Source organism: Culex quinquefasciatus, chromosome 2, assembly GCF_015732765.1.
Source record: "Culex quinquefasciatus strain JHB chromosome 2, VPISU_Cqui_1.0_pri_paternal, whole genome shotgun sequence".
Lineage (NCBI taxonomy): Eukaryota > Metazoa > Arthropoda > Insecta > Diptera > Culicidae > Culex > Culex quinquefasciatus.
Window position 1 is genome coordinate 119,999,804 of NC_051862.1, and position 13,171 is coordinate 120,012,974.

Genomic DNA, 13,171 nt, shown 5'->3' on the forward strand with positions numbered 1-13,171 from the left:
TGGTTCAAGGTGAAATTGCAAAACACAGTAATTTATTTCGCCCAGGGCAAAAATGGGATCGCGTGATTTTTATGACCCCAGAAATCGCCCACTTTAATTTATTGAAAACACAATTTTTAAACTTTTAAAACAGTGCAATCATTAGATTTTCTTCAACATACAGTGAAGCTCTTCAGACATACAGTGAAGCACTAAATAATTATTTTTTTGACAAAATGTGTTGTTTTCCCACATTAACATTATAACCCGATATAGTCAAGTTTGACAAAAATATGGCGGCTGTAGAGAGGCTGTTTTTCAAGTGCTAATAAAAACTTGTTTAACAACAGATATCCATTAGTAAAGTTTCATTTAGTGTTAAATATGAATAAATTTGTATATCTGCATAATTAATTCAATTTATTTTGTTAAAAACTGATTAAAACCAGTAGGTGGGTGGAAACTGGAGCAGAACAAACACTGGGTACTCTACCCTATGATTTTTTGACAGTTGAATTGTTTACGGTTTGATATTCAAAATATTCAAATTAGTGCGAATTTAATCTTGCCACTTTGCTGCTTTCTTTGTATCTCCTTAACTTTATGAAGTTAAAAAATGCGTGGAATTAGCTGTAATTCAAAACGCATTTTCATATTTCTCCATGATACAGATGATTCCGAAACCATACAAAATTAATCAAATGTTGTGCTGTAACAAAATCAAACAGCTGCCCCGATTCACCCCATGTGTTCCGGTTCGCTCAAGATGACTGTTTTAGCAGAAATATGTTTCTCGGAAATGATTTGATGTTTCTTTTGAAATAATACAAAACAAAAAAATATAACACAATAGAGCTCTTGTCTTTCCATTTCATTGCATATCATTTTTTACTGTCAGATGATGTGCAAACACCAAATTGAATATTCCCAACCAATTTGAAACAAACTCAAAGTTCGCTATATCAAATAACCCGAGGATTTGGTGACGTGAAGCACAACTTTGAAATTTGATTGCCAAACTCTACCCCAAAAGCCAAATATCAAAACGAGAGTAGAAAGAGTGAGAATTTTCCCTCATCTATCCACGTGATAACTTTTCCACCCTCGCGCGAGCGGACGGCGCTCGAAAAAAAGAAGCAATAAAAATGGCACTAGTTCTAAAAGTCATTCATTTACCGGAACACTTTTTGTCGTTGCTCCACCCGGTCCCACACCTGCGCCCAGGTATTTCATCCCGGACAACCGAACCGGACCGGCATCCATCGCTCGCCGCGGGGAAAAGTTTCCGCTTACATGGAACACAATAATTTTTATCACCACCAAAAGCGGAACGACCAACAAAAAAAAACTCCTCGAAATAAAAGCCTCCACCGAAAAAAAAAGTGAACTAAAAACACGCCGGGCAGATTCCGGAACAGGCCACCCGCGCCGACCGACGTCAACCAAAATCAGCCAAGCAAAAAGAGACTTTCCGACACTCCTCCTTGCGCTGCTGGCTGTCTGTGGGATAAAAATGGACCACAGGAGAAATCTGGGGAGAGCGCACGGCTCAAATAAGGGCAGTTCTCAAGAAATAAAGAACTCTCTTTCAATATAAAACTGATGAGAAATTTCTTGACAAAACATGCGTTTATTTAGCATGTTTTCATAAAAAATCGAAATTATTCGTTCTACAGCATTTCCTTGGCGTTCTCGATAGCGAGATTCCTAATCAAAACTAAGTGTCCGAAGGCTTGGCTGTTGAGGCAATTGCAAACCTCTTTTTACACCTTAGCTTCCATCCACCTCGGGATTCGAACTGACGACTTTTGGATTGTGTCTAAATGGCAACCAGCGACTCTACCGAGGCTGGACCCAGGGAGAAGACTCCTGGCGTACTCAAAAAAAAGAACTATTTTTCATTAAAAAAATCAAAATTGGTTTCAAAAATTCTGTAAAATAATACATGTCGAATGCAACCAGGGGCAACAAGTCGTAAAAGTTGGGTTTTAAAAAAGGACTATTTTTTTTTTCGTTTGTGGCAGGTTCCCGGTGGCCACAGTGACAAAATCCGGATACATCCTAAGTTTGCATTTGAGACTAAGAGAGCAGAATTTTAGATTTGGGAATTTTTCGAAGTTTTGGTCAAAATGACCCTAATTCCCTTTGTTTGTTTTGCCTGAATCTATGACATTTCCCCGAAACCCACATTCCCGAAGAGACATTTCCCCGAATTCCACATCTCCGAAAAGACACTTCCCCGAAATGTCATTTACACGAAAATCATTTCCCCGAACAATCCATTTCCCCGAACGGCCACATCCCCGAATGGCGACTTCCCCTAAAAACCATTTTCCCGAATGGCCACTTCCCCTAATTTTCCACATCCCTGAAAATCATTTTCCCGAATGACATATCCCCGAACGGCCATTTCCCCGAACGCCACTTCCCCGAACCCGGTCAGGCGGGTATGGCCGTTGCCCAGAACCGCGCGCGCGGTCCTGGGCAACGGCCATACCCGCCTGACCGGGTTCGGGGAAGTAGGGATCAATGAAGTATCATGTCCACGATTGAACGTTCAAAAAATTCCGAGCTTCAATTGAATTTTGAATATTCAAATTGATGTAAGTGCGACAACTGGCCAGAGGGATTTCAGGTCAAAACGTGTTTGACACACGTTCAGGCCCGACTACCGCAAAAATTTGTAATTGTTACTCGGGACCTTGGCAACCAAAATCAACCAAACTTCGGGACAATGCACAGAATGGTCAACCAAACTAAACGTGTTTGGCTCTATTTTTCGATTTTTCAAGTCCAAACATTAAAACGCGTTTTTCTCGGGACGTCAAAAAGCGACAAACGACAAGATAACACAACAACGTCGATTTGATACATTGGTCATTTCGCAAAAAATGCATTTAGTTAACAATCAAAATACAGTCCAGACTCGATTATCCGAAGGCCTTGTCAAAAGTTCACTTCGGATAATCGAATAATAAAAAATTGTCTTTTTTTTGGCTGTCGAGTCCCTAAACTACTTTAAAGTGATTTAGTAATTTTAAATCTAAAATGGCGGTGATGAAATATTCAAAAATGTATTTTGTAATTCAATTATCAACAATTTAGATTTGATTGAAAGGGTTGGTCGCAGAACTCGAATTGGACGCAAAAAAAAAAAATAAAAAAAAATGTTCAGAGCCTTCATCCAGCTAAAATTGATAAAGACAAATCAGTTCAGTTAAACAAAATCTAAAACAAACTGAATCCTGCGCATCGAGTCGTCGCATAAAGCTATCGTTGCTGTTCAATCCTTACGACGTAGATACCGTTTTGGAAAATTGTCCTTTGCTGAAAATCGCCGCTACAAAAAAAAATCTTTTTTATGGAACGTGGATGATCTCAATACTCCGCACTCTTGAAGCGTCCGCGTAATTTATGGATGGCCTTCTACGGTTTTAATCTTAAAAAACACGTAGGAGAATTTAATATTAACGTCATACTTTTATAAAAAAAATCTCAAAATAACAATTTAGTTTATATCAAGGTTATCATTCGGGAAAATTGATTTTTTGGTGAAGTAACCATTCGGGCATATGTAAATTCGGGAAAACGACAGTTCGGTGAAATTGCCATTCAGGTAAATGACATTCGGGGATATGGAATTTTCGGGAAAATGATTTTCGGGGAAGTGGCACTTTCGTGGAAATGATTTTCGGGGATGTGGAATTTTCGGGGAAATGATTTTCGGGGATATAGGATTCGGGAAAGTGGGATTCGGGGATAAGGGATAAAACCGTTTTGCCTTCCTAACCTTTTCACAAAAAGCTTTTAGATTCAGAATCGAAAACAAAAAAAACTTTTCTTTAAGGCTTTAAATCTAACTGCATCATTAACTCAAAAGTGATGTATATGTACGAATAGCAACAGTGCATTGAAATGTTTTTGCAAATATTCGGATGTTTTAAAAATGGCCAACAATAACTTAAATCCAACGAGTATTAAATTTAGAAGATCTGGCAAAACTGCCTTCAATTATGATCACTTAAGCGCTTTAATGTATTTTTGTATGTAAAATATGTCTAGATCAGTTCTCAACCTTTTTCGTTCCATTCCCCCCTTGATTAGGTAGGGGGGAACCCCTTGAATTTTGAAGAAAAAAAATCAAGATTCAATGTTTACCATAAGATTGAAGTTATCATTAAAAAGAAAATTAAAAAAATCGGTTCGTGATATAAACTTAACAATGTTGTTAAAAAATTACTAACCTTTCATACAAAACTAAGACAAAATAAAACATTGTCGTGCAAGTGACTTTTTTCAAATATAGTTTAACTTTTCTGAAATGGTCTCTAAAACATTTTAGCGACAATTCCAAAAACATGTCTTTAACATTTTTATGAAATAACTGTTCCTGATTGAATGAATTCTCATGGGTTTCTTAAATGAAACCCCATTTTATTAAATTTTGTTCATAAATATTCTATGCTAGACTTAACAAACTTGTACTGGAGTAAATCCTGATTGTTAATCGATCTCATTTGAAAATACATATAAAATTATAACTGTTAAAGTTTAAAAGATATTTGAATTCTTTAAAATTTAATAATTTGATTACAACTACTACTCCTTGAAAAAATCCAAGGAAAAATGTTTGAAAAAATTTAAAAAAATATCCGACAAAAGTAAGGTTGATGTAAATCATGACAACATTGATAAAATCTTCTTTTAAAAATGAGATGTAAATACTACCAGAATTTTCAGTTATTTTTTTTTTTTCAAAGAAATGTGAAGTGTGCAAAAATTATTTCTTTAAGAACTAACTGTCAACCCTTATTTTAGGAGATTTAAAAAAATTAAGATTAAGATTAAGATTAAGATAAAACCGAAAGCCAAAAAAAGAAATATATAAAAAAAAACACTTTTGTTTTGTTGTACTCCTAGATTCATAGAAGCTTAAAAATATCCATCAAAATCATTTTTGAAGTTGATAAATCCTTCCCAATCCGATGCTATCATGTCGTGCGTTGCTTTTTGACGTTCCGAGAAAAACGCGTTTCATTGTTTGACCTTGAATAAACAAAAATGAGAGTACGCAATGTAAACAATAACAAACACGTTTTGTTTGGTTGACCATTCTGTGCGTTGCCCCGATGTTTGGTTGAATTTGGTTGCCGGAATACCGAGTTATGATAAAAAATGATTACGGTATTCGGGTATGTACGTGTGTCAAACGCGTTCTGACCGGAATCCCCTAGGCTGATTGTCGCACTTACATCAATTTTCAGGCTGTGTCAAGATAGCACGACAAGATGGAAACTTCTTTCATATGAAAAGTGACAAAAATACACGGAGCTTTTTTTGGTTTGTATTGAACATCTCAGGATTTAAATCGAATTTTGGGGATCCGTGAAAGTTAAAAGGTGAGGCATTGTGAGCTGTACAAAATGGCGTTCTTAACTCAATTTGGCACAAAATGCACGTACGACAAGTTAGCACGGCGGCGACGAATAATTAATGTCAATAAAAAGAGGAAAATATCAACTATTTTTTTTACATTTTCCTTAATTGCACATTCGTTTAGGGACCATACCTCCCCCTTCCCCTAAAGTGTTCGTAGTTTATGGATGGCCCCTTAGCTGTTATTCATGATGTATTTAAAAATTTATTATGTTTGTATATTTTCTAGAGACTTTCCCAAAGGAGTCACACAAAAAACGTGGCGTCCAAGTCACAACATAATGTTTGTTTATTCGTCCTGTTTTCATCCGCCGTCGACCGTCCCGAACGTCGATGGGACCGTGGCCAAAGTGCCAACAAGGGGGGGCAGGAAAAAAGAGGTTTGCGGTCACGGGATGAGAAAAGCAGCGGGACAAAAAGCGGTGAAAAATTTATGAAAATTTTAATCAGTAGGTGGAAAAACTTTTTACTTTCGACGTAAAAGTTTTACGGCACAAGCACACTTTCACGGGACTATTTCTTGCGAGGTTTTGCTGAGGTTGATAGATGGGATAGGACACTTGTTATGCTTCTGCTCTGGTTGAAAGCCAACACGGTACTGAATTGGATAGTTGTCAATGGGATGTAATGTTATTTGTTGAATTTGTTGAAGATGAAGATTTGAAAAAAATCTATCTCTCAGCTAATAAAACTAGGTTATGTTTTCCCAGAACAAATTGATGTTTAATAAACGAAGTCACATCAAGTCACGTGGAGGGAGAAAATAGCAAACTTAAAACTTCGACTAAACATTCCATGTCACGATTCGGACGTTTAGCTGCTTGGGATATGACTTTTTGACATTCGACCTCTACAATGTTGTCGTCGTCGTCGTCGTGAGACATCAAACGGAGTGGGTCCCAGAACAAAACACTGCGATCGTCGTGGCTCTCGTTAGCATAATGTTCCTGCTCGGTGACCTGGGGTTCCATGGGAAGAGATTAGAAGATCTGCGCCAGCATTTCTTTTGTCCCTGTGCCGCGATATTCCGTGTCCGTGGTCTTCGTCAACAAAGAAAAGAACCATCGGAAGAAGGCGCCAGTCGCAGTCCGGCGCGCGAACACGGATTGGAGTGCCATATTAGAGGATGTTTTGTTTTGTTTTTCTCTGAAAGTTGCTGGAAGATAATAATAATGGATAATCCAGATGAATCATAAAATTAATTGAATGAGACTTTTATTGCCTATTGTTTAGAGAGTTAGAGAGAGACACTCGGCACGCAGATTTATGCTGACCAGACGGATTTAGTGGCTGACGACACAGTCTGCACAGTCAAATTTATGATTTTAGGTGGTTGTGGTTTATGAACTCATTGTTTAGACTTAAACCAAACATTAATTGTTTTAGTTTTAAGGCTTGTCATTTGAACGTGTTTCAATGCACCAATTTTTGATGGCTTCATAGTGAGGACATAAAATCAAAATTTATTATCAATGGCATAACACATGTGACATGCATAGTTCAAACTATATTATTTTTATGGGATCTAGATACAATTTGTACAATCGATGTATTGGAAAACCCTCAAACTAAGTCACATTTTCATTATTTATTTTCGTTTCAACAAAAGTTTGCATCATGCTGAATTGATAAGTCAAACATCATTCGCACATTGTCTTGGTCGTCTCTCTTGCAAGATTTTTACTCGGACGGAATATCCCGTTGAACTCAGCCAACTATACTGCCCATGATTGAAAAAACGGCCTACGAAAATATCTTTTATTAACCCATCGGACCTAAGTGGTCTACATGGTTTGGTTTGGCTCGAAGCCTTTTAAAAACAAAATACAATTACAGGGTAACACAATAAAAAATTAAGTTAAAACACGTTTGAAATTGTCATTTTAGCTTCTACGTAAACGGATTCGCGTCCTTTCCTGGAACCTCGGGATTGAAACTCGTCTGAAAAACCTGTATCATTTTCTCATTCGGAACAGTGGCGCCACGTGGTGGTAGCTGCCCTATTTATAGAGTTCTCTACGTGCGCATGTATTGCGTATACGTACACGAAAAAGATTGAGGTTAAATTTTGTACCCACCAGCAAAACAAATGGTGTGCAAGTGTCCGTGACAGTGGGCTTAGATAACTCTATTACACTGTGAAATTATCCATGGCCAATCCAAGGAACCAGAAGGTGACAACAGAAATGTCCGTCCAAAATGGGTGCTGCAAAAAAACATATTATTTTTAACAAATTTTCAAACAAATCAGCAACGAATTACAAGCTTGACAGTCGAACTACACTTAAAAGTTGGTTTTGTTATTTGTTTTTGCAAAACCGCATATTTTTAACGAAAGTATCAAAAATATTTGTAATCACCTTTTGCCTCTTGGTGGCGCTATGTGTTAGTATGTGTGTTACCTATGTTTGCGGACGTGCATGCAGAACACAGAACAGTGAGAACTAGCGAAAATGATTCACTTTCTTCTGATACAAGTCGCCATATTGAAATTGCTTGAAGATTCATACCCATGTTGGAACTCAGCGCGCAGCTTATCGCGGAACTTGCTAACGGATTCGTGGAAATCGAAAAACCTGTAGGCTAGGATGTAACAAAAATGACTTTTTGGCGGGCATTCAAGTGTTTGTTCCGGTGGGCATACCAAGCCCGAATCCAAAATATGAGCTTGATTGGACGTAACAGGAGCTGGCGCTCCGCCCTTCAATTTTAAATTGAATTTAACCCGTAAAAAAAGATTTTTTTCAAAAATGTCACTTTTTGAGGCATTTTGGCCACTGAAGCGTTTATTTTCAACATCATTGGCGTGTAGGCCAGATCCTTGCGCATCTTTTGGTATATATATAAAACATTGAAATTTGGAGCACCCTGGAGCTCGGTACAGGCCTTCAAAGTTTGGCATTTTTTCGAAAAATTGGCCCCGGCAAAAAAGATATGCGTCGCGCCTCGCGACGCCCTAGACGCCATTTGATTTTGCCGAGGCCGATTTTTCGAAAAAATGCCAAACTTTGAAGGCCTGTACCGAGCTCAGGGGGGCTCCAAACTTCAATGTTCTATATGAGCAGTTCTCTAGGATTTCGGTCGTTCGATTTTTTTTGTATTTTTTAATCCGGCTGAAACTTTTTTGGTGCCTTCGGTATGCCCAAAGAAGCCATTTTGCATCATTAGTTTGTCCATATAATTTTCCATACAAATTTGGCAGCTGTCCATACAAAATTGTTGTATGAAAATTCAAAAATCTGTATCTTTTGAAGGATATTTTTGATCGATTTGGTGTCTTCGGCAAAGTTGTAGGTATGGATACGGACTACACTGGAAAAAAATGGTACAAGGTAAAAAAAATTTCGTGTTTTTTTATTTAACTTTTTATCACTAAAACTTGATTTGCAAAAAAACACTATTTTTGATTTTTTTTATTTTTTGATATGTTTGAGAACATCAAATGCCAACTTTTCAGAAATTTCCAGGTTGTGCAAAAAATCTTTGAGCGAGTTATGAATTTTTGAATCAATACTGATTTATTTCAAAAAATCGAAAAATTGGTCGCAAACATTTTTCGACTTCATTTTTCGATGTAAAATCAAATTTGCAATCAAAAAGTATTTCAGTGAAATTTCGCTAAAGTGCACCGTTTTCAAGTTAAATCCATTTTTAGGTGACTTTTTGAAAATAGTCGAAGTTTTTCATTTTTTAAATTAGTGCACATGTTTGCCCAATTTTGAAAAAAATATTTTTGAAAAGCTGAGATAATTCTCTATATTTTGCACTTTTGAACTTTGTTGATACGACCCTTAGTAGCTATTATTTTGAAATTTGTTTTTAAATTTGTTTTCCAGGAATAAATGGTTCAGTAATAATACTGCATTATTTTATGATTTTTTTTTGGAATTATTAATTATATAGGGTTCATAAATTAAAAGATCACTAAAAACAACACAAAAAAATCTTTCGTTGTCTCTCATCCACTTCTGTTCATGGATTATGTGGTATCACGAGCAACAGTGACAGTGTAGCACAACATCATTCGCGGATACGTTGCCGCATGGCTCACTTTTGAATGAACCACTTCAACTCCATTCATGAGCTCTACCAGGAGCAACAGTTGTGCTAGATAAGAATGGTAGGGTTTCGTATTTTGGCATTTTAAAGACATAAATATATTTTCATAGGTTCGTCATTAAGGTCTTAAATTTTAAAGAAAAAACTCTAGGAAAGACCTTAAAAAATGTCCGGATTAATGGAAATATTTATCGACAAAAACTTTTATTCATTGGAAGTTCAGTTGAGTAATTTATTAAAACTCAATAGTTTCAATCTTTTCAAATTGAAGGAATTATTTGATTGTTTGGGAAGTTTGTTTTGTTTTCATACTACAATAAAATCTAAGAATTCCATTGAATAGAGAGGGTAAGACGGTATCTGTCAGCCCGGTTGTAATGGTTATTAGTATTTTAAAACAAAAGGCAAAGGCTTTTTTTTGCAGTGGTGGGCATAAACAAGCCTCAATGCTTTATCTGTGGATGTCCATAAAAGACGTATTTTCAAAAACGCCCATGTTGTTAAATTGAGTTTCCATTCTGTAGATCTGGAATGAACCTCATGAAAATTTTCCTTCTCGATTCATCCCACCCTCATTCACACCGCACACTTCGACCGACTCTCCTCTTGTAAGAGAGCACGCGCTCTCTCTCCCGTTCCTCGCATGACCGTGAAAACGTGACTCAGGTAAAAACGTCGTCGTCGTCCTCGCTCTCTCTCGGTGCAACAAACTTCCGAGGGAGGAACGCTACACACACACACCGACCGACTGCGCTTATTTTTTATGCTCTCTCCCCCATCCATGCTGCCGGAGTGTGCCAATGATGTAAATTACTTATGTTTTTCCAGCCGCGCGCGACCAACATTGTTGCACTTTCCGCGCGATTCTCTCTCCTTCTGTGAGAGCGAAAATTCGTGCGAGAGCGAGCGCGCTCGGTTTGTTTGGAAACCGAAAATTTCGCACGGCATGCTGCGTGCGGTGCAGTGCGGTGTAAGAGAGAAAGTTGTGGAAAATGAGAGAGGGAGAGAGCGGTGCAATGTGTGCGCGCGTGCTCTGTTTACGCCTGGAGTCGGCGAGCCGAGCTCGCGTGCCCGAAGTTCCCGACGGTCCCTTTCGGAAGAACCGCGGGTCGCGCAGTAACTTGCGTTAGTCAATCTTGGACGTTCGGTTCGGCAGGTTCTCGCAGGGAACGCGCACAGTTTCGAGCTTGGATTTTCGCGACGACGACGACGAGGAGGAGGACGATTCGCGCGCGCGGCAGGTCCTCACCTGGACATTTTGGTTCTTGGCGCTCCTTGCTGTAATTTATTGCGAATTTCGGGGAGTGTGTGCGGGACGGGAACGGAGTAGGACGGACACGAGACCGAGGATGGTTGTGGGAATGTGTTTGTAAATCATGGTGCACGGCTGAGGAGCCTTTTCAGCAACAGGAGAAAGTTGGAGTCCGGAACATCCGGACGAGCCCGAGAGGTGGGGGAGGGGTTGCTGGTGCCCCAGTGAATGATAGTCCGGGCAAGGCCGGGTCGATACTCTAGAGAACCACGGAGTGCGGAGTGTATCGTCGTTGGTTGTTATTATTTTTTAATTTGCATAAATTAAAAGAACCGAGAAAATGATAAAAGTGTAACGGTTTATGGCCACTGCTCACGCCAGTCAGGACGACCGCCAAAACGGAGGGTACTCCCGGAAGACGACGACGAGGTGAACGCGGATTTTTGGTGTGTGTGTGTCCTTGTGTAGTAATCGATACTGGGGGCTCAACCATCTGGTGGTGAAGTTTATGGAATAAATTTTGAGTGACACGACAATCGCGGATTATTCCGGAACCAGTGGGGGATCCCCGGAGGAACCCATCATTGCCAGACTGCGAGTCGCGTCGACGTTCTCGAGAGGGTCTCTAATTTATGTCAATATACATTACAACCACAGACGGCAAGCTACCGTTCTAAATCCGGCGTCTGCGGACTCGAGAGGGCCACCCACTTGACTCCCGATGTCCGACCGGAACCTCAAGTGTGTGTATTAATGCGCTGTTGACCCCCCTCGCAGTGTCCAGTGTGGCTTCTCGTGTAATATCAATTATAGTGTCATCGTATTAATTATATCGGCGGTGACCGCAGAGTGCTCCCGACCGCCACTTAAGCCGCTCCAAAGTGTTCGTGTGTGTGTATACGTGTGTGCCACTGTATGTGTACCATAGCAGATTTGGCACATGAATAAATCATACTACATTAGTACCGTGGAGAGAGAACCAGAAATTTATGAGTGCTTTGGCCAAAACCCTTTGCGTCCGATAATCAGATCAGCGCTCCTGGATTCTGTTTGTGTGTGTGTCCGTGACGCCTAATCACAATTAGATTACGAAGCTCTGCGGCTAACCGCACAAAATCAGTGACCACAAAACGCGATTAGAAGAGCGGCCCTGCTGAAGTGGCCGGAACGGAATTGTCGGAAGGTTGCAAAATTGCGGACGGCGGGATTCAAGGCGGGATTTTTACCCCTCTCAAGGTGAAGGCGGGAATCAATCAGCGAGGATTGCGGAAAAATTGCTCGATGAGTCGTGAAGGAATGCTCCAGTGATAAGATTATCTACTTATGATCCGTAGATGTGGGTGTGTTGTTTTTCTTTTTCTGTGTGATGTTTTCTCTGCCTGAGTGAGGCAGAGTGAGGTGAAATTGGAAAAGGTGTTCAAGTGATTGAGTACCTTTGGCTGTGCGGTAGCAGAATCGGTAGTGTTGTGAAGATTGAAGATTCGAGATTGTGTCATTCGGACGGTCGTGAAGACGGTCGCTCCCGGTTGATGGCCGGTTGTCGATTGATAAGCAAGGCAGAAGGCTGATGTGTTATTGATTTGTAATTTTTTTTTCTTGTCGATTGTTACCGGAGCAGCAGCAAACCCACCGATAGAGCACGATCGAGCAAAAGAAGGTGAGTTGAGAGTGTGTTGGAAAGTGGGTAGTGAAAGAATGGAGTGTAATATTGGGAATTCATGGTGCAGTTTAAAAAAAAACAGTAGAGTTTTTAAAATCTAAAAATGAAAAGAAATTTTTGCAATAGTGTTGCAAACTGAGATCAAAAATCTTTACTATATTTTCCATTTTTTTAATGATGGATAGCACTTCTTGGGGTTGATATTTACATAAAAAGGGTCTATTTACAGAAACCTCAAATGCCTGACAGTATTCCAGATTTTAACCTATTTTTCCAGAATTTTAGTTTTCAGCCAATTTTAAATGAATTTAAGTTGACGAGTCCCATATTATTTCCAAACAGAATCAGCACCTTCCACCCCTTCTCTATCCGTCATTGGTGCATATTTGCTTGCGTTTTTTTTTCCAAATTTTGAATTGAATTTTTGCCACATTTTTAAATGGCAAGTCTGCTGCACAAAATTATTTTTTGTAAAAAAAAATTAAATTAGGTTAGGTGTCTTTTTTGTGACTCTATTGACTTGAAGTTGAATTTTGAAGCACAAATTTTAAACATTCAATACATAGTAAACTGTTAATTCCAGAACATTGTTTAATGTGAGTGTAGCATTAATCCTCTACAAACCAACTCGATCTTGAGATATGGTCCAGTTTTACCAATCCACCCCTTTTTTCTTATATTCATTTTCCTACGGTCTTAAATTATAAATATATGCTTAAAATCATCTTAAAGCCTGGAAAGCAATTGAGCAAAAGAACCAAGTTTTGACAACCCATCTCCGACTT

The 13,171-nt window shown here is 39.0% G+C and overlaps 1 protein-coding gene across 2 annotated transcripts in view; it reads left to right on the plus strand.

Moving 5' to 3' along the window:
• Positions 1–10,594: 10,594 nt before the first annotated feature.
• LOC6043622 (discoidin domain-containing receptor tyrosine kinase B) overlaps positions 10,595–13,171 on the plus strand; it is a 473,878-nt gene continuing 471,301 nt past the window's right edge. For both annotated transcript variants that reach the window (XM_038257913.1, XM_038257914.1), the window contains exon 1: positions 10,595–12,383. The gene's annotated coding sequence lies outside the window, so the exon portion shown is untranslated. The remainder of the gene's footprint in view (positions 12,384–13,171) is intronic.